Here is a 27,667-nt window from a genome sequence, read left to right on the forward strand (position 1 = left end):
AACACTGAAGAAATGACACTTTGCTACAATGCAAAGTAGTGAGTGTAGAGCCTGTATAGCAGTGTAAATTTGCTGTCCTCTCAAAATAACTCAACACACAGCCATTAATGTCTAAACCGTTGGCAACAAAAGTTAGTACAACATCAAAGTGGAAATGTCCAAATTGGGTCCAATGTGTCAATATTTTGTGTGGCCACCATTATTTTCCAGCACTGCTTTAACACTCTTGGGCATGGAGTTCACCAGAGCCTCAAAGGTTGCCACTGGAGTCCTCTTCCACTCCTCCATGATGACATCACGGAACTGGTGGATGTTAGAGACCTTGCGCTCCCCCACCTTCCATTTGAGGATGCCCCACAGATGCTCAATAGGGTTTAGGTCTGGAGACATGCTTGGCCAGTCCATCACCTTTACCCTCAGCTTCTTTAGCAAGGCAGTGGTCGTCTTGGAGGTGTGTTTGTGGTCGTTATCATGTTGGAATACTGACCTGCGGCCCAGTCTCCAAAGGTAGGGAATCATGCTCTGCTTCAGTATGTCACAAAACATGTTGGCATTCATGGTTCCCTCAATAAACTGTAGCTCCCAGTGCCGACAGCAGTCATGCAGGCCCAGACCATGACGCTACCACCACCATGCTTGACTGTAGGCAAGACACACTTGTCTTTGTACTCCTCACCTGGTTGCCGCCACATACACTTGACACCATCTGCACCAAATAAGTTTATCTTGGTCTCATCGGACCACAGGACATGATTCCAGTAATCCATGTCCTTAGACTGCTTTTCTTCAGAAAACTGTTTGCGGGCTTTCTTGTGCATCATCTTTAGAAGAGGCTTTCTTCTGGGACGACAGCCATGCAGACCAATTTGATGCAGTGTGCGTATGGTCTGAGCACTGACAGGCTGACCCCCCACTACTTCAAACTCTGCAACAATGCTGGCAGCACTCATACGTATATTTCCCAAAGACAACCTCTGGATATGATGCTGAGCACGTGCACTCAACTTCTTTGGTCGACCATGGCGAGGCCTGTTCTGAGTGAAACCTGTCCTGTTAAACCGCTGTATGGTCTTGCCCACCGTGCTGCAGCTTAGTTTCAGGGTCTTGGCAATCTTCTTATAGCCTAGGCCATCTTTATGTAGAGCAACAATTCTTTTTTTCAGATCCTCAGAGAGTTCTTTGCCATGAGGTGTCATGTTGAACTTCCAGTGACCAGTATGAGAGAGTGTGAGAGTGATAACACACCTTTAACACACCTGCTCTCCATTCACACCTGAGACCTTGTAATACTAACGAGTCATATGACACCGGGGAGGGAAAATGGCAAATTGGGCCCAATTTGGACATTTCCACTTAGGGGTGTACTCACTTTTGTTGCCAATGGTTTAGACATTAATGGCTGTGTGTTGAGTTATTTTGAGGGGACAGCAAATTTACACTGTTATACAGGCTGTACACTCACTACTTTACATTGTAGCAAAGTGTAATTTCTTCAGTTTTGTCACATGAAAATATATAATAAAATATTTACAAAAATGTGAGGGGTGTACTCACTTTTGTGAAATACTGTGTATATATATATATATATATATATATATATATATATATATATATATATAATACATAGAACATTTTCCCCTATGTGTAGAACATTGGAATGTAAAACATTTACACATTTAAAAACACATTAAAACACATTATTAACCCCTTAACGATCAACGTCGTACCTGCCGCAACCTCTGCCGCGATCTCGCTCAAAATAGCGAGTGGGGAACTGCAGAAATAGAATTGCAGAGTTGTCGATCTGCCAGTGATGGTGCTGTCCATTGTAGGGTGGGAGCCATAGCAAGGAGGCGGGTGGGCAGCCCATCGTTGAAGGGAATTCCTGTTCCTGTCCCTGCAGTGCGCGCAAGAATCAGAAGCACGCGGGGGGTTCGTACGCACGGGTGCACGCGCAAGCTACATTGATAGAGGGAAGGAGAGGGAGGGAGAGGGAAATTCATTTTTGTAAAGGGATCGGTGAGGGGGGTAAGGGTGTTGAGGGGGGCAGCTACACTACAAAAAATGCTTTGTCTTAGGGAAAAAAAAAAACATTTATTATGGCAAAATGGGTACTGGCAGACAGCTGCCAGTACCCAAGATGGTGGAAGATAGGTAGAGGGGGGAGGGTTAGAGAGCTGTATGGCGGGGATCAGGAAGGTTGGGGGCTAAGGGTGTATTTAAGCTACCTAATTAACCCCTTTACTGCTGGGCATAATACAAGTGTTGTGCACAGCGGCATTTAGCAGCCTTCTAATTACCAAAAAGCAATGCCAAAGCCATATATGTCTGATATTTCTGAACAAAGGATATCTCAGAGAAGAATTTACAACCATGTGTGCCATGATTGCACTAACTGTTTGTAAATAATATCAGTGAGAACCAAAAATTGTGAAAAAGTTAACAATTCTTTTTATTTGATCGCATTTTGCGGGGAAATGGTGGCATGAAATATACCAAAATGGGTCTAGATCAATACTTTGGGTCGTTTACTACACTACAATAAAGCTAACATTAACCCTAAAAGCTCCCTACAAACTCCCTAATTAACCCATTCACTGCTGGGCATAATACACGTGTGGTGCACAGCAGAATTTAGCGGCCTTCTAATTACCAAAAAGCAACGCCAAAGCCATATATGTGTGCTATTTCCTTATAACTTGCAAAATAAAGCAAAGAACATGTAAACATTGGGTATTTAAAAACTCAGGACAAAATTTAGAAACTATTTAGCATGGGTGTTTTTTGGTGGCTGTAGATGTGTAACAGATTTTGGGGGACAAAGTTAGAAAAAGACTATACAAAAAATTGGCAAGGGCACTATAAAGGCAAGCTTCTCAATTATTATAGTTACTACAGATACTTATTTTGTCAGTATCTATGTATTATCCTGTTATGAGAAGTGGTGCTAGCATTTGGTACACAACTTGTATAAGCAATTGGGATATAGAATCCCCAGAAGGAAATGCTTAAATAGCACTCTTTGCCCAGACTGATGTTGTAGAGGCAAAAGTTAAGTTAAAATGTAACTTTTATTAAATTAAATTAAAAGATGAGTAAACACACACATTTTTTAAAATCTCCCTATCATCTATAGCTGAATTAAATGAGATCTGTTATCTGTTAGTCTGGCCTTTATACCATTAATATATTATCAGTTCTCACTAATCAGTAATTACCAGTTTGCATCTTGGGATGCGGTAAATAAAATATATATGTAGCAATTATTGTACCCTATATGAGTGTCATCATTTACTTGTATATTGCAATAAGGCCACAAAAATATATTAGCTCTGGGGGATAACCTCCAATTTGAAAGAAAATTAAAGTGTAATGATCAGTTGATGCTCTGTTTCCCTTCCTCGCAGTGGATATATCTGGGCTTACTAATATAGATGTGTAAATATCCAGTATATTTATGGGGATTGTACTTGTATTGTCACTGTGCATGATGTCAGTCCTGCGTGATTTATCATCATAATCCATACATTATTGGACCTCCCAATGTAAAGAAAATTTGAGTACATTAATGAATTTGTGCTCTATGATTCTTTTCTGGCAACATTTGTAACGTGGCTTCTAGTATGGATGTGTATATTTACCCAATATGTTTTATGTACCTTTATAAGGGTTATTTATATTATTATTGTCACTTTTTATAGTGTCATTCTTGCACAGTTTGCTGTAATCTATACACTGTTGAAAGTCACTTTTATACCACTTCCAAATGGAGTTTGGCAGTATTGTTAACTTTATATTTCATCTAACTGTGACAATATTGGGAATTATTCTAGCATATTCATACTGTGTTTGTTATTGCATATGATACATTTTGTGTCAAGCTCGATGCCAAAGTTTTTCTAATAAAAGATTTTTTATATATCAAACCCAGTGTCAAAGTCTTTAAATGTACTTGACTGTTTCTGATTGGTTATACTATATATACACCGTTATTGTCCTCAGTGATATTATTCAGTACACTTGAATTCATATATCCACATGTCCTAAGCACAATTGTGCCTGTTTTTTTGTTAATGTACAATTATGTGTTTAATGTATATAACACTCCGTTGGTCACTATTTCAGATATCAATCACACAGTTCATATACACCTCATTCAGCTATTACTATCATCCCCAATTAGATTTATGCCAGTACAAAAAGTATAAACTGTATAGCTAGAATTGTGTTGCCACAGATTGCAATACTATTTAAGGTATTATTGCAACATTATTTTAAATATTGGGCTTGTATTATATTGTGAATGCTGTTATATCTGGTAACTTATAACTTTTGTTAACTTTTGTTATTAGTTCTTGAAAGTTGTTGTCAGCCTCAATTTCCAGTATATTTATACACAAGAACTCATGGGCAAAAGCTGTTCTCAGCCTTAATATCCGGTATATTTATACACATAAATTTATTGATTTATTCATTGTATCCTTAGTTATTTGTGCAAGGCTAAAGTTGTCAATATATATTTGATCCGTAGCATTTATAAGGACTGCATCGTAACACTTGTAGCTACTGTTGTATCAAAATATGTCTCAATATAATAACTCTATGTTCTCATATTTATAGCGACGCTCACTACGATACAATGTTACTGCTCCTCGGGGTAAAAAGCACCACCGCTAATGACTAGTTCCCTTTCTGTCTCAGATCGTGTTTTTGTTAATCATTACACATTACATCATAACACTTGAGTTACTGGTATATTGAATTGTGTCTCAATGTAATAATCCCTATGCTTCTATGATTATTGCGACACCCACTACGATACAATATTGCTACTCCTCAGAGTGAAAAGCCCCACCGCTAATCACTCGTTCCTTGTCCGTATCAGAACCTGTTTCTGGTAATTATGGCAGCTACGATAGGTTTTAATTAAAATTAACAACAAATGAGGGATATAAATGATATAAACAACATCACTCCTAGTGGGAATACAGGGAGCAGCACACTAGATGGTGCACTCAAAGAAATTCATAAGACAATGTATAAACAGGATAAATCCTGGTGGAACAAACATTTTTTTGAGAAATACATTGAAAAGAATCTAATTCCCAGAGGTTTAAGGATTTAGTTGTTTCCAGCATTCTAATTTAAAGAACAAACATTAACTACAGAATGGGAAGAAGCACTCAGTGAATGCTCAACCAAACTGATGGGAATACCAGAGATTTGAAACAATAATACAGGAACAAAATTATATTTTAAAAAAAAATTAAAAATAATTCAAACTTTGAAAAAATTTACAAAATGTACCAGAAGGAATTAGATACATATGAGGAAGAACTGAAAAACACCAAAATTGGGAAACTTAACAGGGACATACAAGATTTCTCTAATCAAAAAGTATATACATGGAGACAGAAAGGATTTTATAAAAACCTAAATAAGAACACTAAGGTTAACATTGTCCAAAGTGACATTTCAGACATGGATGGAGATGAAATTGAATCAACAAGTGAAGAAGCTCCAAGTACGTCTACTGTCACCCCCAATATTAGAATGAACAAAAGAAATAAAAGAAAACAGACTTTTTTAGACCAAGGAGAAGGGGGAGGTCAATCAGAAGGGGAGGGAGGTACAAACAAAAGACAAACCAGAGATCACAACCACAAACCTGTGGGACACAGGAATTGGAGAGAACCCAGGAGACCCCCGAGATCACCGAGCCCCTTCTCGAACATGGGGACGAAACAATGAGAGTAATTAATTTATCTGAAAGATCATTAAATAAAGAGCACATCTCCATCTTGTCAACGGGTCTATCCTTCTGTCCATCACAAGATATTAACAAATTCGAAATAATCAAAGATATCCAGTTATATCTAAGGAAAGTAGCTTTGAAAAAACATTTTGACAACGTACCCCCATCGGAGGGATGGAGCATAGAAGAACTGGATAGTTTGAAAGATCTAGAAGATCTACTAGAGGAAAATATCATTCCAACACAACAAAAGTGGAGAACAAAAATGAAAAACAAATCTACCTACGTACCAAAAAGTATCTATTTGTCCCAAATACAAGTATTTAATAATCTAGTATGCCAAGAAATCACTGAATTTAAACCTGATCCCAAAACACAAAATCTATCATACAAAGAAATAATGACGCTTAGAGAAATCCAAACCTGGGAAGATGTGGTCATACGTAACTCCGACAAAGGAGGTAATATCGTGATTTGGCCACTGGACATGTATTTACATGAGGTCAACAAACAACTGAATGACAAAAAATGTTACTCAAAGTTATTATTCAATCCAATTAATGGATACCATCAAATATACAACTCTATAATCCACAAAGCACATCAAAATGCAATTATCACAGAGAAAGAAAAAATGTTTTTGAGTGTACCTAGCCCAAAGGTGGCTACGCTGTATCTTATCCCAAAAATACATAAAAATCTGGTGAACCCCCCAGGGAGACCGATACTGTCGGGTATAGGCTGTCTCACAGAGAAAGCAAGCCAATATGTCGACTATAGATTGCGATCTTTTGTACACAAATTACCTTCATATGTACAGGATACTATGGAGGTTCTACAAAAATTAGACAGCATATATATTGAAAAAGACACATGGCTTGTAACTACTGATGTAGAGGCACTTTATACTTCAATTGATCATGGTAAAGGAATTCAGGCAGTAAAGTGCTTCCTGGAGCAAAAATCTGAAGAAGACGAAAATCACAACCAATTTATCATTAACTTGTTAAAATTTGTCTTGCAGTACAACTTCTTTACTTTTGACAATAATTTTTATTTACAAACTCGGGGAACTGCAATGGGGACAGCATGCGCCCCCATGCACTCAAACTTATTTATGGGATGGTGAGAGGCAGAACATGTATTCACTGAAAACAACTCTAAATACACATACAACATACCCCTGTGGCTAAGATTCATTGATGACATCCTGTTTATATGGGAAGGATCAAATGATACATTACAGGAATTTTTGAATATACTAAATACAAATGACTAAAACATCAAGTTAACAACTGAAACTAGCCAAAAAGAAATTACCTTCCTTGATTTAAAAATAAAGAAGGAAGAAGATGGAAGGATAACAACTGACCTCTACAGAAAAAAACAGCAACTAATAGCCTATTACATAAATCTAGTGCTCATGCACCAGGTACAATACGAGGACTCCCAGCAGGAGAATTCTTAAGGACCAGGCGAAATTGTACAGATTTGAGCACGTTCAAAATTAGAGCTAAAGAATTGGAAGAAAGGCTAATTAAAAGAGGATACAGCAAGACAAGTGTGAAGAAGGCCAAAAACAAGGCAATCAAGATCAACAGGAGGGAACTGTTAACGAAAAAGAACAAAAAACAGGACAATAAAACCAGATTGATCCTGACATATTCTTCACAAATTAATCAAATAAAGGATGTCATTCAAAAGTTTTGGCATGTTTTAATATCAGATCCAACATTAAGAGCCCAATTGGGAGATAAACCAGAGATTGGATATAGACGCTTGAGAAATATGGAAGATCTACTAACTCAAAACCATTACAGAAAAAAAGAAAACTATGACCTCGTTTACTCCAGGTTCCTTTAAATGTGGTACTTGCTCCACATGCCAATATATCATGAAAACAAATACAATTATTGATAGATTTGTATATATTCATCGTATTAAGAATTACATCAGCTGTAACACACAAGGAGTGATTTATGTACTACAATGTACATGTCAACTTTACTATGTAGGAATGACGACCCGCATGATCAGAGTCAGATTAATGGAGCTCTTAAGAAACATCAAAAACGCCAGGAAAGATGTGGAGGAAGGATAAACTATTACAAGTGTGGCATCTCATTTTTTACAAAAACACAATTCAATAAATAGTAGGAAGGGACAGTATGCAATGGCATAAAATTGATCAGTTTGTACAAGTATTTTACTTCACTAACCATAAGCACCATTCACATCACTACAACTAAATGGATAGCACATCATCACGTATGGTAAACACTTAGTATTAAGTAATAAATTCAAATGTTATAATATTAACAACACAACATGTCATGAGAGATGACATGGATCAAGCACAAGGTATCACACAACAGTCACTTTACACAATCAAATATCATTCATCAGCACCCAAAACTAAACATCAATTAACACAATCCACAGTTAAAAAATTAAAAGAATTTTAAAAAAAGCTTTTTAAAAAAAAGTAAAAATTTTGAAAAATTTAAAAATTGAAAATTATTCACCTAAACTTATAGTTATTTAGGCACATGATCACGGACTCACGAGTCACTGTATTTTCACACTTAGCCAGTTCAGAATGACTAAAATTTTAAAAAAATATCTTATTGTAAATATTACACAATGTCAATCAATACAGAGGTGATAACCATGGAATTGAATTCAATTGTATAAAAATATGTAAAATTCACCCTTTTATAGTGACTATTACACTATAATCTTATGAGACAGTATATACCCCATATGGGACATCTATCAAGATTATATGCAATATAATGACACTTATTACACCAATGACCATTCACATGATAATCTCAAAAGACATTATATATACCCAATATAGGACATCCATCAGGACTATATGCAATATAATGACATCAAAAACAGACAAAAATATAGGATAAAGTAATTTGAAAAGATGGAATATAGCAATATATCATATTATTTTACCCTTGGCAATTTATGATTTTATAACCAACCTATAGAATGCTAATAACAGACATATATACAATAGGTCTCTTAAATAAATTAGCCATTCAAACCCCATTCATCACACATAATAAATTCACTAGACACGATTTGCAGTGATAAATAACACACTTGGTTTCATTTATATATTTTTAATTTTATTTTACTTTAATTCACGTTCACTTTATAAACACACACACATGAAACAGTTCTGTATCACACACAAATGAAAATTCATATACAAAAACAAAGATTATAACAAAACTTATCATTACAAGTGTTAACCATAATCTCCAAATATTAAAATAATTGACACAGTGATAAAAATATATATATTATTCAACCAGACGACAGCTCATTTCTCTCTTTCTTTTTTACATTTAACCCAGTGACAGATTTACAAACGATGATGAGAGGAATACATGATGCAACAAAATAGCAATACACCAGGCGACATTGTAGAACATAATGATAAGGAGCATGTCCACCTTTAACAATATACAAAGCTACAATCACGGTGAAGTCCTCCTTAATACGTATCATGACTACGTAATATCCAGATCCCAATAGGCCGATTGGAAATAACTCATGGCCATTTGAACCAATCACAAGGAAGTAGAAGCGGGACTTCCGGATCAACGTGCAAATAAATAGGTTTAACCACGGCGGCCCGCCGCCTTTGATAAAGCCTAAAACAGGCGAAACACATCAGGGGAGATGTGTGGGACGATGGGGTCCATAATTACCAGAAACAGGTTCTGATACGGACAAGGAACGAGTGATTAGCGGTGGGGCTTTTCACTCTGAGGAGTAGCAATATTGTATCGTAGTGGGTGTCGCAATAATCATAGAAGCATAGGGATTATTACATTGAGACACAATTCAATATACCAGTAGCTCAAGTGTTATGATGTAATGTGTAATGATTAACAAAAACACGATCTGAGACAGACAGGGAACTAGTCATAGCGGTGGTGCTTTTTACCCTGAGGAGCAGTAACATTGTATCGTAGTGAGCGTCGCTATAAATATGAGAACATAGAGTTATTATATTGAAACATATTTTGATACAACAGTAGCTACAAGTGTTACGATGCAGTCCTTATAAATGCTATGGATCAAATATATATTGACAACTTTAGCCTTGCACAAATAACTAAGGATACAATGAATAAATCAATACATTTATGTGTATAAATATACCGGATATTAAGGCTGAGAACAGCTTTTGCCCATGAGTTCATGTGTATAAATATACTGGTGAACTGCTTGTGCAATGCCGCCCCTGCATATTCACGGCCAATTGGCCGCTAGCAGGGAATGTCAATCAACCCGATCGTATGAGATTGGGCGGATTGCTGTCTGCCGCCTCAGAGGTGGTGGACAAGTTAAGGAGCACCAGTCTTAAAACCGCTGCTTCTTAACTCCTGTTTCCGGTGAGCCTGAAGACTCACGCAGAAACAGATGTATTTAGCCCCATTTGGGCCATGAGAAATTGGCCCCTATATGTGTATAAATGTGTATATATGTGTTTATATGTGTATATATGTATGTATATGTATGTGTGTAAATATAAACATAAATACACATGTATACACATATATATACATACACATGTATATATAGGTACACTTACCGACCACTTTATTAGGTACACCTGTTTAATTGCTTGGTAACACAAATTGCTAATCATCCAAACACATGGCAACAACTCAATGCATTTAGGCATCTAGACGTACTGAAGATGACTTGCTGAAGTTCAAACCCAGCATCAGCATGGGGAAGAAAGGGGATTTAAGGGACTTTAAATGTGGCATGGTTGTTAGTACTAGACAGGCTGATCTAAGTATTTATAAAACTGTTGATCTACTGGGATTTTCATGCACAACCTTCTCTAGGGTTTACAGAGAATGGTCTGAAAAAGAGAAAATATCCAGTGAGCGGCAGTTGCGTGGAATACAATGCCTTGTTGATGTCAGAGGTCAGAGGAGAATTGGCAGACTGGTTTGAGATGATAGAAAGGCACCAGTAACTAAAATAACCACTTGTTACAACAAAGGTATGCAGAATACCATCTCTGAACACACAACACGTTGAAACTTGAAGCAGATGGGCTACAGCAGCAGAAGACCACACCGGGTGCACTCCTGTCAGTTAAGAACAGGAAACTGAGGCTGCAATTTGCATAGGCTCAAAATTGGACAATAGAAGATTGGAAAAACGTTGGCTGGTCTGATGGTAGGGTCAGAATTTGGTGCAAACAACATGAAAGCATGGATCCATCCTGCCTTGTATCAACGGTTCAGGCTGGTGGTGGTGGTGTAATGGTGTGGGGGATATTTTCTTGGCACACTTTGGGCCCCTTAGTACCAATTGAGCTTTGTTTATATGCCACAGTCTACCTGAGCATTGTTGATGACCATGTCCATCCCTTTATGACTACAGTGTACCCATCTTCTGATGGCTACTTCAATTAGGATAATGCACCATGTCACAAAGCTCAAACCATCTCAGACTGGTTTCTTGAACATGACAATGAGTTCACTGTACTTCAAAAGCTTCCACAGTCACCAGATCTCAATCCAATAGAGCACCTTTGGGATATGGTTGAACGGGAAATTTGCATCATGTATGTGCAGCCAACAAATCTGCAGCAACTGCGTGATGCTATCATGTCAATATGGACCAAAATATTTGAGGAATGTTTCAAAAACCTTGTTGAATCAATGCCATGAAGAATTAAGGCAGTTCTAAAGGCAAATGGGGGTCCAACTCGGTGCTAGCAAGGTATACCTAATAAAGTGGCAGCAAAGTTCCCCTCTCAGGTGCTAACGACGGCTCAGAGCCATCACTAGCACTTCCCCAACTTCGTGAAGTTCTGGGGACCTCCATCTGCTCCCACCCCGGCGATCTGGCCATACTAGTGACAGGCATTGCCGGGGCTTCACGTTTCGCACGGTGATGTCACGCGCAATGAAGGGATGACGTCACCGCGCAACTTTATTGAAAACTGACAATTGTCAGTTATAGGGAGATGGGGGCATGCTGCTTAGAAGCTGGTTTCTCAGGCATCTAAGCAGCTACAGACCCCCAAGACCCACTGTTGAAAAGGCAATCGCCTAACCTTTCCATCTGTATAAAGTATGTGGCATTTGAAAATAATAAATAAAAAAGTTAGAAAAATAAATGTAAAAAAAAGTAAAAAAAAGATATGGGGGTCTTTAGGGACTCATAAATAAAGACCAAAACTGCCTAGAGACCCCCAAAATATAATTTTTAAAAAGAAACTAGTATATCTTTAAAAAAAAAAATATTGGTTTATGTATTCTAGCTAAATGATCACTGTAGTAATCAGTGTAATTACAGTGATCACTTAGCTATGAAATGTCACATTCCCTTTTCCAATATGGCTCCTGATATTATATGTGTAATCTCATGATCACCTAGATCATGTGGTTACACATTACCAATGGTAGAGGGATGCTTTTTATGAAAAACTAATATTTTTATTATCAGTCTTCTGGCCTGTGTGTTAGGTGAGTAAACATCCTCTTTGCTCAGCTCTCCCCATAGTCTAAAATCCTGTCATTTTTGTTGCAAAAAAGCTTATTTTTTGCAGTAAAATGTTTATCTTTTATTTCTAGCAGCATAATTTCTTTGAAAATATATTTATATTTGTAAAGAGAATTATGGCTAAGCATCTGATGAGGGCTGAGGAAGCAGCTGAGATTCTTATGAACTCAGACTCTGATTGCTTTTCTGATAACACATCTGCTGAAGATTCAGAAGATTCTGAAGAAGATTCTGGCAGTGACTTTTTCCCTGGGCTGTCATCATATAGTGACAGTTCAATTAAAACAGATGAACTAACTGAGCCATGGCATGGCTTCAGACAGTTCAGAGCTGTCAGTTCCCATGGCAGAGGGATGGCAACAACATTCGCAGTGGCCCCACAGCATACTGTTGAAGTCATGAGAGATGTTGCAACAACATCTGCAGTGGCCACACAGCATACTGTGGGAGTCATGGGCATGGGGGATTTTGCAACAACATCCACAGTGGCCGCACAGCATACTGTGGGAGTCATGGGGCAGGCCTGTTCCAAGCTACAACTGGACCTCCCCTAATATGGTTCAGCCAGTGTTGCCTCCATTTACTGGCAATTCTGGCCTCTTGGCGGGCACTGCATATTTTGAACCCATCAACTACTTTCAGTTGTTTGTGGATGATGAGTTCTTAGAATTTATTGTTCAGCAGACAAATCTGTATGCTTAGTAATTTTTCAAAATACTGGTGCAGAATTGAGCCGCCATGCCAGAGCACATCGGTGGACTGCGACCAATTTGCAAGAGATGAGGAAATTCTGGAGCCTCACTCTGCTAATGGGGATTGTGCAAAACCCAAGCATAGCCTCATATTGGTCAAAGCAGTTTACTCAGATGACCCCTATCTTCCCTGCTACAATGAGCAGGGACAGATATATGTTACTGAGCAAGTTTTTGCATAACATATCGGTCAATGAATCCTTGATCTTATATAAGGGACATATTATTTTTAAACAATACATTCCTTCTAATAGAGCTCGCTATGGGATCAAGCTCTATAAGCTGTGTGAGAGCTCTAGTGGATACACCTATCGTTTTAGGGTATACATTGGCAAGGATTCTGTTCTAGCTCCCCCTGACTGTCCCTCCTCCCTTGCTGCCAGTGAAAAAATAATGTGGGACTTACTCCACCCGATATTTAATAAAGGTTACCAGATATTGCTATATTAGCAAGGGAACTGTTGCGTGTGGCACAATCCATGCCAATCGCAAAGGATTTCTGACTCACATGTTCAGAAAGCAAAAGAGAGGAGAGACCACAGCTTTGCGCTCTGATGAGACAGAAAGGATGTGCATCTTCTCACAACTATTCATGATGAGAGCACATCACCTGTCTATGTCAAGGGGCAGAACACGCCAACTATGAAACCCATATGTGTCCTTGATTACAATCGGCATATGGGAGGGGTGGATAAGACTGATCAGATGCTTGAACCATACTCTGCTTCTCGCAAAGCATATACATAGTGCAAGAAACTGGCAGTCCACTTGATACAATTGTCAATGCTTAATGCATTTGTCCTGTATCAGGCCGCCCAAGTAAGTGCGCTACGTTTCCTGAAATTTCAGGAGTCTGTTATTAAAAGCCTTCTCTCATCATCAGGGGATATTACAGTAACTGGGCCAAGTGAGGAGAATGCAAGGTTGCATGGCCGTCACTTTGCTGAGTATATACCAGCTACTGAGAAAAAAACTTTCCCTAGTAGAAGGTGTAGAGTGTGCAGTCAGCATGGACGTTGTAAAGACATCCGTTACTACTGTCCAGACTGCCCCTCTAAACCAGGGCTATGCATGCCATAATGCTTCTGTATTTTTCATACTATTATTATTATTATTCTTTATTTATAAAGTGCCAACAGATTCCGCAGCGCTGTTCATGGGTACAAGGATAACAGTACAATGGAGAAACAATATGATAAAAGACAACATTTTACAGACAAATACAGTGGGAATTGAGGGCCCTATTCCTGTGGGAACTTACAATCTAGATGGGTAGGGGGATGGGAAACAGGAGGTGGGGACTGCAGAGGTGAGAATGATATTAGTGAGGAGATAGAGGGCAACTGTTAGTTAAGTGAATCACAATGCTAGTAATAAAAATTGACCTTTATTTGTGCATACAGGGTTCTAACAATAACAGCAACGTTTCAGGCAAACAATATGCCCTTTGTCAAGTTATTTAAGTGAAGTTAGTTTGTTAATAAGTCGGGTGATAAGCTTCCCTAAACAGAAAGGTCTTTAGGGAACGTTTAAAGGAGGAGAGGTTAGGGGCAAGTCTGACAGCTCGAGGAAGTGCATTCCAGAGGGTTTGTGCCGCACGAGAGAAGTCCTGTAATCTAGCATGAGAGAAGGTGATGGCAGAGGACGCAAGAAGCAGGTCATTGTTGGATCTTAGGGGACGGGCAGGAGTATATTTGTTGATGATTGAGGACAGGTAGGGTGGGGTAGCATTGGTGAGGGCTTTGTAGGTCAGGGTGAGAATTTTGAATTTAACTCTGTTGTGAATGGGGAGCCAGTGAAGGGACTCACAGAGAGGCGCAGCAGAAACAGAGCGTCAAGAGAGGTGGATTAGCCTGGCAGATGCATTTAGGATGGATTGGAGGGGAGAGAGGTGGGAGAGAGGGAGGCCAGTTAGTAAGTTGTTACAGTAGTCAAGTCGGGAAATTACCAGGGAGTGGATTAGCTGTTTAGTAGTTTCAGTAGTCAGAAATAGATGAATTTTGGAGATATTGTGTAGGTGGTTGCGGCAGGATGAAGAGAACAGTTGGATGTGGGGAATGAAGAACAGATTTGAGTCAAGCATGACTCCGAGGCAGCGGACTTGGGGTGATGGGGAGATAGTATGTGTCCTAGATTACAATTGGCATATGGGAGGGGTGGATAAGACTGATCAGTTGCTTGAACCATACTCTGCTTCTCGCAAAGCATATAAATAGTACAAGAAACTGGCAGTCCACTTGATACAATTGTCAATGCTTAATGAGTTTGTCCTGTATCAGGCCACCCAAGTAAGTGGGCTACGTTTCCTGAAATTTCAGGAATCTGTTATTAAAAGCCTTCTCTCGTCATCAGGGGATATTACAGTAACTGGGCCAAATGAGGAGAATGCAAAGTTGCATGGCCGTCACTTTGCTGACTATATACCAGCTACTGAGAAAAAAACTTTCCCTAGTAGAAGGTGTAGAGTTTGCAGTCAGCATGGACGTCGTAAAGACACCCGTTACTACTGTCCAGACTGCCCCTCTAAACCAGGGCTATGCATGCCATAATGCTTCTGTATTTATCATACTATTATTATTATTATTATTATTCTTTATTTGTAAAGTGCCTACAGATTCTGCAGCACTGTCCATGGGTACAAGGATAACAGTACAATGGAGAAACAATACGATAAAAGACAAAATTTTACAGACAAATACAGGGGGAATTGAGGGCCCTATTCTCATGGGAACTTACAGCCTAGATGGGTAGGAGGATGGGAAACAGGAGGTGGGGACTGCAGAGGTGAGAATGATATTAGTGATGAGATAGAGGGCAACTGTTAGTTAAGTGAAGTTAGTTTGTTAATAAGTCGGGTGATAAGCTTCCCTGAACAGAAAGGTCTTTAGGGAATGTTTAAAGGAGGAGAGGTTAGGGGCAAGTCTGACAGCTCGAGGAAGTGCGTTCCAGAGGGTTGGTGCCGCACAAGAGAAGTCCTGTAATCTAGCATGAGAGGAGATGATGGTAGAGTACGCAAGAAGCAGGTCATTGTTGGATCTTAGGGGACGGGCAGGAGTATATTTGTTGATGATTGAGGACAGGTAGGGTGGGGCAGCATTGGTGAGGGCTTTGTAGGTCAGGGTGAGAATTTTGAATTTAACTCTGTTGTGAATAGGAAGTCAGTGAAGTGACTCACAGAGAGGCGCAGCAGAAACAGAGCGTTGAGAGAGGTGGATTAGCCTGGCAGATGCATTTAGGATGGATTAGAGAGGCGGGAGAGAGGGAGGCCAGTTAGTAAGTTGTTACAGTAGTCAAGTCCGGAAATTACCAGGGAGTGGATTAGCTGTTTAGTAGTTTCAGCACTCAGAAATGGACGAATTTTGGAGATATTGCGTAGGTGGTTGCGGCAGGATGAAGAGAGCAGTTGGATGTGGGGAATGAAGGAAAGATTTGAGTCAAGCGTGACTCTGAGGCAGCAGACTTGAGGTGATGGGGAGATAGTGGTGCCGCCAACAGTGATAGAAAAATTAGAAACTGGAGTGGAGTTAGAGGGGGGAATTTGAAGTAGTTCGGTCTTGGACATATTTTTTTTAGGTGGTGAGAGGCCATCAGGGAGGAAATGCCAGATAAGCAGTCGCTGATGTGAGAGTTGACAGAAGGGGAGAGTGCAGGGGTGGAAAGGTAGATCTGTGTATAATCAGCATAGAGGTGATAGCTGAGGCCATAGCTGTTAATAAGTTTACCCAGTGAAGAAGTGTAAATAGAGAATAGTAGAGGACACAGGACGGAGCCTTGAGGTAATCCAACAGACAGGAGCAATAGAGAGGAGGAGTCACCAGCAAAAGAGACAGAGAAGGATCTGTTAGAGAGATAAGAGTGAATCCAGGAGAGGGCAGTGTCACAGAGACCAAGAGAGCTGAGAGACCATAGGAGAAGGGGATGGTCAACAGTGTCAAAGGCAGCAGATAGGTCAAGTAAGATGAGTATAGAGTAGTAGCCTTTGTTTTTAGCAGAAAGGAGATAATTAGTAACCTTGGTGAGGGAAGTCTCAGTTGAGTGTTGGGGACGGAAGCCAGATTGCAGGGTGACGAGCAATGAAGTGGAGGACAAAAAGTGGGTTAGGCAATTGAAAACTAGTTTTTCAAGGAATTTTGAAGCTAGCGGGAGCAGTGATTTGGGGCGGTAGTTTCAGGGGAGTTAGGGTCAAGGGAGGGTTTTTTGAGGATGGGGGTGACCTTCGCATGTTTGAAGGAGGCAGGGAATGAGCCGGTAGAAAGGTATAGGTTAAATATTTGAGTAAGAGCTGGAGTGAGGGTGGGAGACAGAGAAGGTATAAGATGTGAAGGAATAGGGTCAAGTGGGCAGGTAGTGAGGTGTGAGGAAGACAAAAGGGAAGCCACTTCGCTCTCAGTGGTTGGGAGGAGGGTGCAGAGAGTGGCAGAGGGGTGACTGGGAGCGGAGTTTGGAGATTGCAGGTTTGTGTTGGGATGTTTCCTCGAAAAAATAGTCAGCAAGGTCTTAAGCACTGAATGCAGATGAGGGGGTGGTACAGGTGGGTGGAGGAGAGAGTTGAAAATGGAGAATAGTCTTTTAGGGTTTGAGGAGTGAGTGGATATAAGAGAAGAGAAGTAGGTTTGCTTAGCTAAGCGAAGGTCAGAGGTGTAAGAGTAAAGAATGAACTTATAGTGGATGAAATCAGGTTCAGAGCGGGATTTCCTCCAGGCATGCTCAGCAGTGCGGGAGCATTTTTGTAGGTGAAGTGTTTGTTGGGAGTGCCAGGGTTAGAGCTGACGATGTGGGGCTTTGCGAGGTTGGGGCAGAGCGAGAGTGTCAAGTGCAGCGGAGAGAGTCTTGTTATAGTGTGTTGGGGCAAGGTCAGGGCAGGATATCGTGGAAGTGTGGGGGAGGTGAAGCTAAATAAGATTGGAGAGTTGGGGAGCATCCACAGTGTGAAGATTTCTACTGGTGTGGGGGCGAGAGGGGGAAGTAGGTTTAGCATCTATATTAGGATTAAAGGTGAGCAGATGGTGGTCTGAGATGGGAAATGGGCGACAGGTAACATCAGAGAGAGAGCAGAGACAGGAGAATACCAGATCAATTGAGTGTCCATCGCAGTGGGTAGGGAATAGGGTGGATTGTGAAAGGCCGAAGGAGTTAGTGAGTGAGAGGAGTTTAGAGGCAGCAGGGGCAGATGGGTTGTCAATAGGATGTTGAAGTCCCCTTGGATTAGAGCAGGTATATTTGTAGAGAGAAAGTAAGGAAGCCAGGCAGCAAAGTTGTCAAGGAATTGGGAGGTTGGTCCAGGGAGGCAATAGGTAACTGCCACTCTGAGAGAGAGAGAGAGAGAGAGAGAGAGAGAGGGGAGAACAGGCAAATGCAGTGGACTTCAAAGGAAGAAAGGGAGAGAGATGGAAATGGGGATAGGTATTGATAGGAGCAGGAGGGGGAGAGTAAGATGCCAACACCACCACCGTGTTCTCTCACCTGGCCTAGGTGTGTGGCTAAAGTGGAGACCACCATGTGTGAGAGCAGCAATAGAAGCAGTGTCAGAGGAAGATAGCCAGGTTTCAGTAATTGCTAAAAGGTTGAAAGCATTGGAAACAAACAGGTCGTGAACAGTTGTAAGTTTGTTACAGACGGAGCGAGCATTCCAGAGGGCGCAAGAAAATGGAGGGAATAGGCGCTGTGTGTTAATGGAGATGAGATTGTTGGTATTGCGTGACCTAGAATTTTTGCAGTGGGAGATGGAGCGAGAATGTAGAAGTGTGGTGATTGCTGCAGGGCCAGGGTTAGGAGAGACATCCCCAGCAGCAAGCAGTAATAGCAGTGAAAGTGACAGAAGGTGAGAGTGAGACTTGTAGGAGCGGGAATGATTAGACACAGGAGAGTTAGAGGGGGAAGTAGTTCATGAGAGGATAGCATAGGGGATGAGAGAAGGGAGGGTGAGATATGGATAGTGTGGGGATTGTTGTTATAGGGACATGTAGTGATTTTTAGGAGCAGGGAAGACAGAGAGAGCAGAAAAGTCATAGCGAGCATTGTGTAGAAGTATAGTTATTAAGTTTACCTGTTATTGGGACTGCAGTTTCCACCTCCAGTTTCTAACTCCAGTGAGTAACTCCTCTACTTGTAACAGAGATACTATGAAAACATACTAGCTGCATACCCTCACAACCCCAGGAGGCTCAATATTCTAAAATTCAGATACATGGCCCTGGTTGAGGCATACGCCTGACCAGCCCAGTACTCTGGTTGAGGCTTACGCCTGACCAGCCCAGTGCCCTGGTTGAGGCTTACGCCTGACCAGCCCAGTGCCCTGGTTGAGGCTTATGCCTGACCAGCCCAGTGCCCTGGTTGAGGCTTATGCCTGACCAACCCAGTGCCCTGATTGAGGCTTATGCCTGACCAGCGAAGTGATTGATTTGCCCCTAGGAAAAGGTACGTATGAAGGGAGATATGAAAGGTGTGTGACTGGCCAGTGGCGGGGGTTGTGTTTCTGTGAATGAATAAAGATATGAAAGGTGTGCGTATGGTCAGTAGTAGGCATAAAAGTCTTGACGTATGTAGGGGGTGGGTGCTTCTGTGAGTGAATCAGAAATTAAATGTGTGGGAATGGTCAGTAGCAAGGGTTGAAGCCTTGACGTGGCATTACTGCTCACATGGTAATCCATGTGCTAATTCAAACAGTGTGAGTGCCTGTAATGCCTGTGTGGGCATAAAATAAAATCATTTAGAATTAGGTTAGTCAATTAATGAGGTAGATAAAACTGTTTAATTGCAGATATAACCCCTATACGTTTAAAGTGTTTCAAGGTAGCCATGTCTGCAGTTTAACAGCTGTAGCCACCTGGGAATTAGAGATACAGTATACAAGGTACACAGTTTTATAAAGTACACCCCTTGACTCATCAAATGAGAGGCTGCATCTATTGCTAGCAAAAATTTGGAGTGCGCAAGACTTAAATGAACATGTCACTTTGCTTAGAAAAAAATATTTTCTAAGCAAAACACCATATTCCATGAATATTTGCGCACTCCAATTTTGTGTTAGAAGTACATATAGTCCCTCATTTGATGTGTCATGGGGTGTACTTTTTACAAATCTGTACTTTGTGGACCCTTATTTAACTTCCCAGGTGGCTAGAGCTGTTTAACTGCAGATATGGCAACCTTGAAAATCTTATTTACAAATTGTCTTTAAACATTTAGGGGTGATGTCTAGAATTAGACAGCTGTAGCCACCTGGGAATTAGAGATACAGTATACAAGGTACACAGTTTTGGAAAGTACACCCCTTGACTCATCAAATGAGGAGCTGCATGTATTGCTAGCACAAATTTGGAGTGCGTAAGACATAAATGAACACGTCACTTTGCTTAGAAAAAAATATTTTCTATGCAAAGCACCATATTCCATGAATATTTGCGTACTCCACTTTTGTGCTAGAAGTACATATAGCCCCTCATTTGATGAGTCAGGGGGCGTACTTTCTACACATGTGTACTTTATGTACCCTAATTTAACTTCCCAGGTGGCTAGAGCTGTTTAACTGCAGATATGGCAACCTTGAAAATCTTATTTAAAAACTATCTTTAAACATTTGGGGTGATGTCTACAACTAAAAAGCTTTAGCCACTTGTGAATTTAAAAAACAGTATACAAGGTACACAGTTTTAGAAAGTACACCCCTTGGCGCATCAAATGAGGGGCTGAATGTATTGTTAGCACAAATTTGGAGTGCGTAAGATATAAATGAACATGTCACTTTGCTTAGAAAAAAATATTTTCTAAGCAAAGCACCATATTCCATGAATATTTGCGCACTCCACTTTTGTGCTAGAAGTACATATAGTCCCTCATTTGATGCGTCATGGGGTGTACTTCTACAAATGTGTACTTTATGTACCCTAATTTAACTTCCCAGGTGGCTAGAGCTGTTTAACTACAGAAATGGCAACCTTGAAAATCTTATTTAAAAATTGACTTTAAACATTTGGGGTGATGTCTACAATTAGACAGCTGTATCCACCTGGCAATTTAAGATACAGATACAGTATACAAGGTACACAGTTTTGGAAGGTACACCTCTTGGTGCATCAAATGAGGGGCTGCATGTATTGTTAGCACAAATTTGGAGTGCGTGAGATATAAATGAACATGTCGCTTTGTTTCATTTTTTTGTGTGATATTTGCTTATCTGTTGCTCACTTCAGATATGTGATACAAATAAGACCTCATTTGATGCAGCTGGGGGTGTAGTTTCTAAAAATATATAGTTTTGTTGTCATATCTTAACTTTCCAGGCAGCTAGAGCTGTTTAATTGCTGGCAACAATACATTAAATTTAAAGATGCTTTTTGATAACGTCTATCAAATTGACACGTCGGCAATAAAACAGTAGAAAAACACAATGAAATGTTCTCAATTTCTGCTTATTTTAGACAGATTACCTACTGCAAATATTTAGCAACACGGGTTTTAATGATAGAGTTTAGAAAAATAAAATTACAAACTAATTTTTATTGAGTAAGGAGTAAAAAAATACACTTTTTTCATATTTTATGCTTTATTTTTAAAACCTGTTGAGACATACACATAAAATAGTCATATATTTGGAATCTGCAAGGTCTGCTGAAAAAAACAATATATAGTTTGTATAAATTATTCACACAAACTGTAAGGATTCCAGTCCTGCTTTTACCTTTTGCTTCAACTCACCTCCCTCACCTGTACTTAAGGCATCACCACACCCCAAACAAGTGCTTAGTTGTTGAGTATTGTTTGCTAAAACCAGTGCTCTGTTTCTTATAAGCTATATTCATATCAAGAGAAGATTTACTTTTACTACTTCAACTTTTGGATTACAAATACCAGCTGCAGTTTGGTCTCATTAAGGACTGATAACAAATAGTCTCATTTCATCCTGAAGCTTTCTATTCCAAGAAGTATTAATCTATCTCAACTTTACATCTCTACAGGAATTGCTACTTTGTTACCAACAGAAGGATTCTACTTACTACCGCTACGGTATTTGTATCACTTCTACTTTCCTTTGGAAGCCTAAACTAACGGCTAATTTCAAATGTCATGTTTTGTCTTGAACATTTCTAAACTGACTTTGTCTCTGAAATACTACTAACATTTGCAACGTATGTTTCATGATAATGTTATAACCATTCCTTGATTCATTCCCATACCGGACAGTAACAGACTTTCTGTGACCTCACACAGCTTCACATATCTCAACGTGTCAGACAGCTCCTCGCAACTCAGCGTGTCTCACAGCTCTCAATACACTCACTGGTCTGTGTTCAGTTATCCACGCTGCAAACATTATTCAGTGTGCTGTGTCTCGCAGCAGGTCACGCCCCTGTCAGCACCTGCAGTCTGTCTGTCTCATGTCTCTCACGCTTCAGTGGTTATTACAATGAACTCTATCTCTCCTATTTGGGCTTGAACTATGCTAATGACAAAAGTTGTTCTAATACTAATACTTATTTTCAGTCTCATATTACTTATATGGTATAACAATAATATATAACCATATAAAGTCTTCCTGCATTTCCTTATAAAAATCACTCTGAGTAAATACAGTCTATGCTGATATAACAGCCTGTACTCCAGTTGTGAAACATATATAATTTATCTAAACTCTGCAGTTGTGATTCAAATAAGCAAGGAACCTGATATAACAACTAAGCCATATATAATGGATCCAGCAGAGCTTCCTCAAATTGTTTATAAATTAACACAAAGAGTTGATCAACTTAGTCAAGCCTTTAGAGAGTTACATTTAGAAAATGAAACTTTAAGAAAAGTCATAAAAGATACTGTCTCTACTAAACAGAGCCTCCCTGACAATCTGTCAGAACCATTCATTGCTCCCCCAGCTTTTTTCAATGTAGATAGGTTTTTTTACCGTCAATTTAAAAATGCTTGTCTGCTTAATTTCACCCTTAAACCTAGAACATACCCAAATGACATGGTTAAAGTTCTTACAATGATAAGTTATCTAAGAGGTGAACCTCGCATTTGGGCAGACACTCTCTTTGAGACAAATAATCCAGTTCTCTCATCTTTTTCATCTTTTCTGGATATCATTCTAACCTACAGTATACTGCTGAGAAAAAGATGAGGAACCTAAAACAAGGTATCAAACCTGTTGAAAGTTACATAACAGAATTCAAGCAATATTCTATTGACTCTCAATGGAACGCCATTGCCCTAAAAAACCAGTTCAGGCTTGGACTCTCTGATGCAGTAAAAGATGAATTAGCCCGAACTGAGTTACCTGAAACATTGGAAGGCCTCATGAAACTCATCAGGCAAATTGATAGGAGATTACGTGAAAGAAGATTTGAACGTCAATACCCTGAAATTTCGTACAAGAAGGATAAGGTTCTAAACCATCCCACTTCTAACAGTTCTCATACTGGTTCAACTGGTGCTGAAGCAATGGATATAAGTTTTATCAGAGGACCTCTAACTCCCGAAGAACGCATCAGAAGGAAGACTAGAGGCCTCTGCATGTATTGTGCATCCTCATCTCATACTTTAAAGGACTGCCCCTCTTTGCCACAGAACAAGAAGAGTAAGTACCATACCAATCTTTCTATCCAGTTAAAGCATAAAAACCCTCTTCATTGTTCTTTACTTCTCTCTCTGCAGTGGGCAAATAAGCAAGTGACCATTCCAGCCATCTTGGATACAGGAGCACAAGGAAACTACATTGACAGTTCTCTGGTTTCAAAAAATAAAATACCATTGATCATAAAGTTGTCTCCCATTTTCCTTTGTGTGGTTGATGGGTCTGAGATATCATCAGGGCCCATTACACATCACACCATCCCGCTCTCTGTCACCACATTAAAAACACATCATGAACATCTCACCTTTGATGTAATCACTTCTCCATTATACCCTATAGTACTTGGGCTAGCTTGGTTACAGCTACACGAACCAGATATTAATTGGAAATCTTTAAATGTTCAATTAAATTCTGAATTTTGCCAACAGACTTGTCATAGAACCTTTATTCACAGTTTATCCTCCACATCAGAGACTCTGATACCAGAAATGTACAAACAGTTCTCTGAAGTCTTCAGTAAGAAGGAAGCAGACACCCTTCCCCACACCGAATCTACGACTGCCCTATCGAATTGAAACCTGGAACCACACCACCCATTGGACATTTATACCCACTCTGCCAACCAGAATTGGATCATCTAAAGACTTACCTAGATGAAAATCTAAAGAAAGGGTTTATCCGTCCTTCAGTTTCTACTGCTGGTGCAGGAATGTTTTTTGTGCGGAACAAAGACCAATCTCTTCGGCCTATCATTGATTTCAGACAATTGAACAAAATCACCATAAAAAAACGATACCCCCTCCCCCTCATTCCTGAACTCATAGAAAGACTGAGGCATGCTCAGATTTTTAGTAAATTGGATTTGAGAGGGGCGTACAATCTAGTACGTATTCGAGAGGGGGATGATTGGCTTACCGCTTTCAGAACTAGGTATGAGTTGTTTGAATATCTAGTTATGCCCTTTGGCTTAACCAACGCACCCGCAACTTTCCAGTTCTTTATTAATGACATTTTCCATGATCTTCTTGACACCTGTGTTGTTGTCTACCTAGATGACATTCTAATTTACTCCACAAATCTAGAAGAACATATCAAACATGTTAGTTGGGTTTTAGCAAGACTCGGCTCTACGCCAAATTGGAAAAATGCATTTTTCACACCAATAAAATAGAGTTCCTGGGCTACTCCATCAGCCCGAATGGGATTCAAATGCAAGATAACAAAGTGGAAGCAGTAAAATCCTGGCCAACACCTTCAACAAGGAAAGAACTAAAAAAAATTCTTGGGTTCAGTAACTATTACAGAAAGTTAATTCGCAATTTCTCAAATATTGCGAAACCTCTGACTAAATTAACTAGTGCTAACTGCACTTTTCAGTGGACCAAAGAACAGGATGATGCTTTCAGTTTTCTGAAGAATTCTTTTTCATCTGCTCCCATTCTGAAATATCCTGATCCAAACCTTCAATATATCCTAGAGGTGGACTCTTCAGATTATGCTCTTGGCGCTGTCCTCTCTCAAAGACAGTCTCCTAAAGAACCTCTTCACCCAGTTGGGTTCTATTAAAAAATGATGACTTCGGCAGAGATCAACTATTCCATTGGGGACAAGGAACTTTTAGCCATCAAAAGAGCCTTTGAATTCTGGAGACATCTTCTCGAAGGTACTTCCCTACCTATAGTGATTTACACAGATCACCGGAATTTGGAATATCTACAAAATAACAAAACTTTATCTGGACGTCAAGTGAGATGGAGTCTCTACTTCAGTCGTTTCAATTTTCAAATCATGTATAGGCCGGGATCAAAAAATGGGAAGGCAGATGCACTCTCTCGACGAGATTCAAGACCTGTACAAGAAGACTCTCCTACTAGCATACTTCCCCCTACTCGTTTCCTTGCTATCCTACCTCAACAGGATAAGGAATACCAATCTGATTTATCATCAGAAGACCAAACCCTATTAGATAGTCTAAGCCTCCAGAATGGTTTTTACTTTCATGGTTCTAGACTATATATTCCAGAACGTTTCAGACAGAAAATAATCAAAGAACATCATGACCCTCCACTAATTGGTCATCCAGGTATCAAACGTACTTATGAGCTTATCGCCAGAAGTTATTGGTGGCCATCGATGAAAACCAGTATAAAAGAATATATACAACATTGTACAACTTGTACAGTATCGAAATCAGAAAGGAGACCGCCCTACAGGTATTTGATTCATCTGGAAGTACCAGAATCTCCTTGGTCTCATTTGGGAATGGATTTTATAGTTGATTTACCACCTAGTTCAGGACAAACTACCATTTTAGTTGTTACAGATCATTTCACTAAAATGGCACATTTTTTTTTTTTAAATTCTTTTTATTGAGAGCCAACACATGGATACATCAATCAACAGTTCCAGACAATATCATGAAGGTTACATCCAAAGATACAGTAGGCATACAATCTACTTAGAGGTAACATTGTTCAGGACATAACAGAAATTCAAGAGATCAGTACATGACAGATATCCAGGATACCTACAACAATTTACGGTCTTGCTATCTACATATGTTCAGCTCCCTCATTTTACATTTTCATCCCCAACTAAACCCCGAACCCCCCCCCCAACCCTCTAAACATAAAAAAAACAAAAAAAAACAAAACAACTTAATGAAACTAAATACACATTCTAAACATAACCCCAATCGACCTCATGGCTTGATGGGTGAGCCATCCCCTTTGTATGTATATAGGCAAGTTGACTATGAATATGTTACTCAATAGTGTAAACTAAACAAAGTAAGACAAACAAGCTTATGCATTGGATTTAGCAAAGGATCCGCCAAAACCCACGTAATGATAGACCTCTTAGAGAGGCATGCCAGATTCTATAAGTAAGTTATCCTGTCCAGTATTTCACACACAATAAACAATGGGTCTACATTTAAATGAGACTGTATGATACAATATGAGAGGGCCCCAATTAATTTAAAAAGAACTAGTTTATATAGCTTAATGTTTGAGTGGGTTTTTTTTTGTCAGCTTAAGTATGGTTTTGCTAGAAGATAAGGGCAAGGTTATATTACAATAAGGGTGAATTGCGGCCATCGCAAATATATTGTGCTGCAAGTGGTTTACAATATGTACACTAAATCACATTACTGGAGGCAGCCCAGGCATTTATATGGGATAGCTATAATAAGAGCTCGGTTATGCTGTCTAATAGTTTACCCTTAAGAAACCATGTGCCAGCATTTAAATAAGAAAATATAACTGTAGGCAGTGGCGTAGCGTGGGTTGTCAGTGCCCAGGGCAAGGCAAGTATTGCGCCCCCCAACCCCATTTTAGATATGCTGCTTCTTCTTACATTTGGGACAAACCAAGCAAAGACCCAAGCCTGGTAGATCACATAAAGCAAGGGACACTGTCTCCTCTCCCACAAAATGCTCCCTTAACCATCTTTACTGGATAACTAACAGTTATTGCTGATGATACCCATATCCCCAAAATATGTCCCTTGTCATAAGCAGCTGCTAATCAGTAGCGCCTTACAAACAAAGCCATGAAAATAATATATTGGCAATACAAGAGGCAGTGGGTGAAGCCTGCAAGCATTATGTGCTATCCCCCTGTGATCAAACCCTGTCTGCAGCTCTCCAGAGCTGGGCAAATATATACAATATTAAATTTTAAGATTTATTCTCGTTTTACACATGGGGGAAAGCCCCCCTTAACCCCCATCTGGTGGTGACATGTCCTGATCTGTAAAACTTCATGGTACAAATACTGCAGACCACAGGGTGCACCCACCCCCATATTGCAGCAACCCATATTGTATATGTGGTGCAATAGGTTTTTGGTAAGTCGTTAAAAAGAGGAAAAGGGGACACACAGGTTGGCAGCTGTTACATAAGGTTGTCCCTGCTGGGCAGACTGTCTTTTGGGTGCCAATGACATATAAAAGTGGGGTATATATTCTACCTTAATAAATATAACAATTGTAAGTAATCAATATAAAAGGGGCATGGGACAGACAACCCAG

This window comes from Bombina bombina, chromosome 3 (assembly GCF_027579735.1).
Source record: "Bombina bombina isolate aBomBom1 chromosome 3, aBomBom1.pri, whole genome shotgun sequence".
NCBI lineage: Eukaryota > Metazoa > Chordata > Amphibia > Anura > Bombinatoridae > Bombina > Bombina bombina.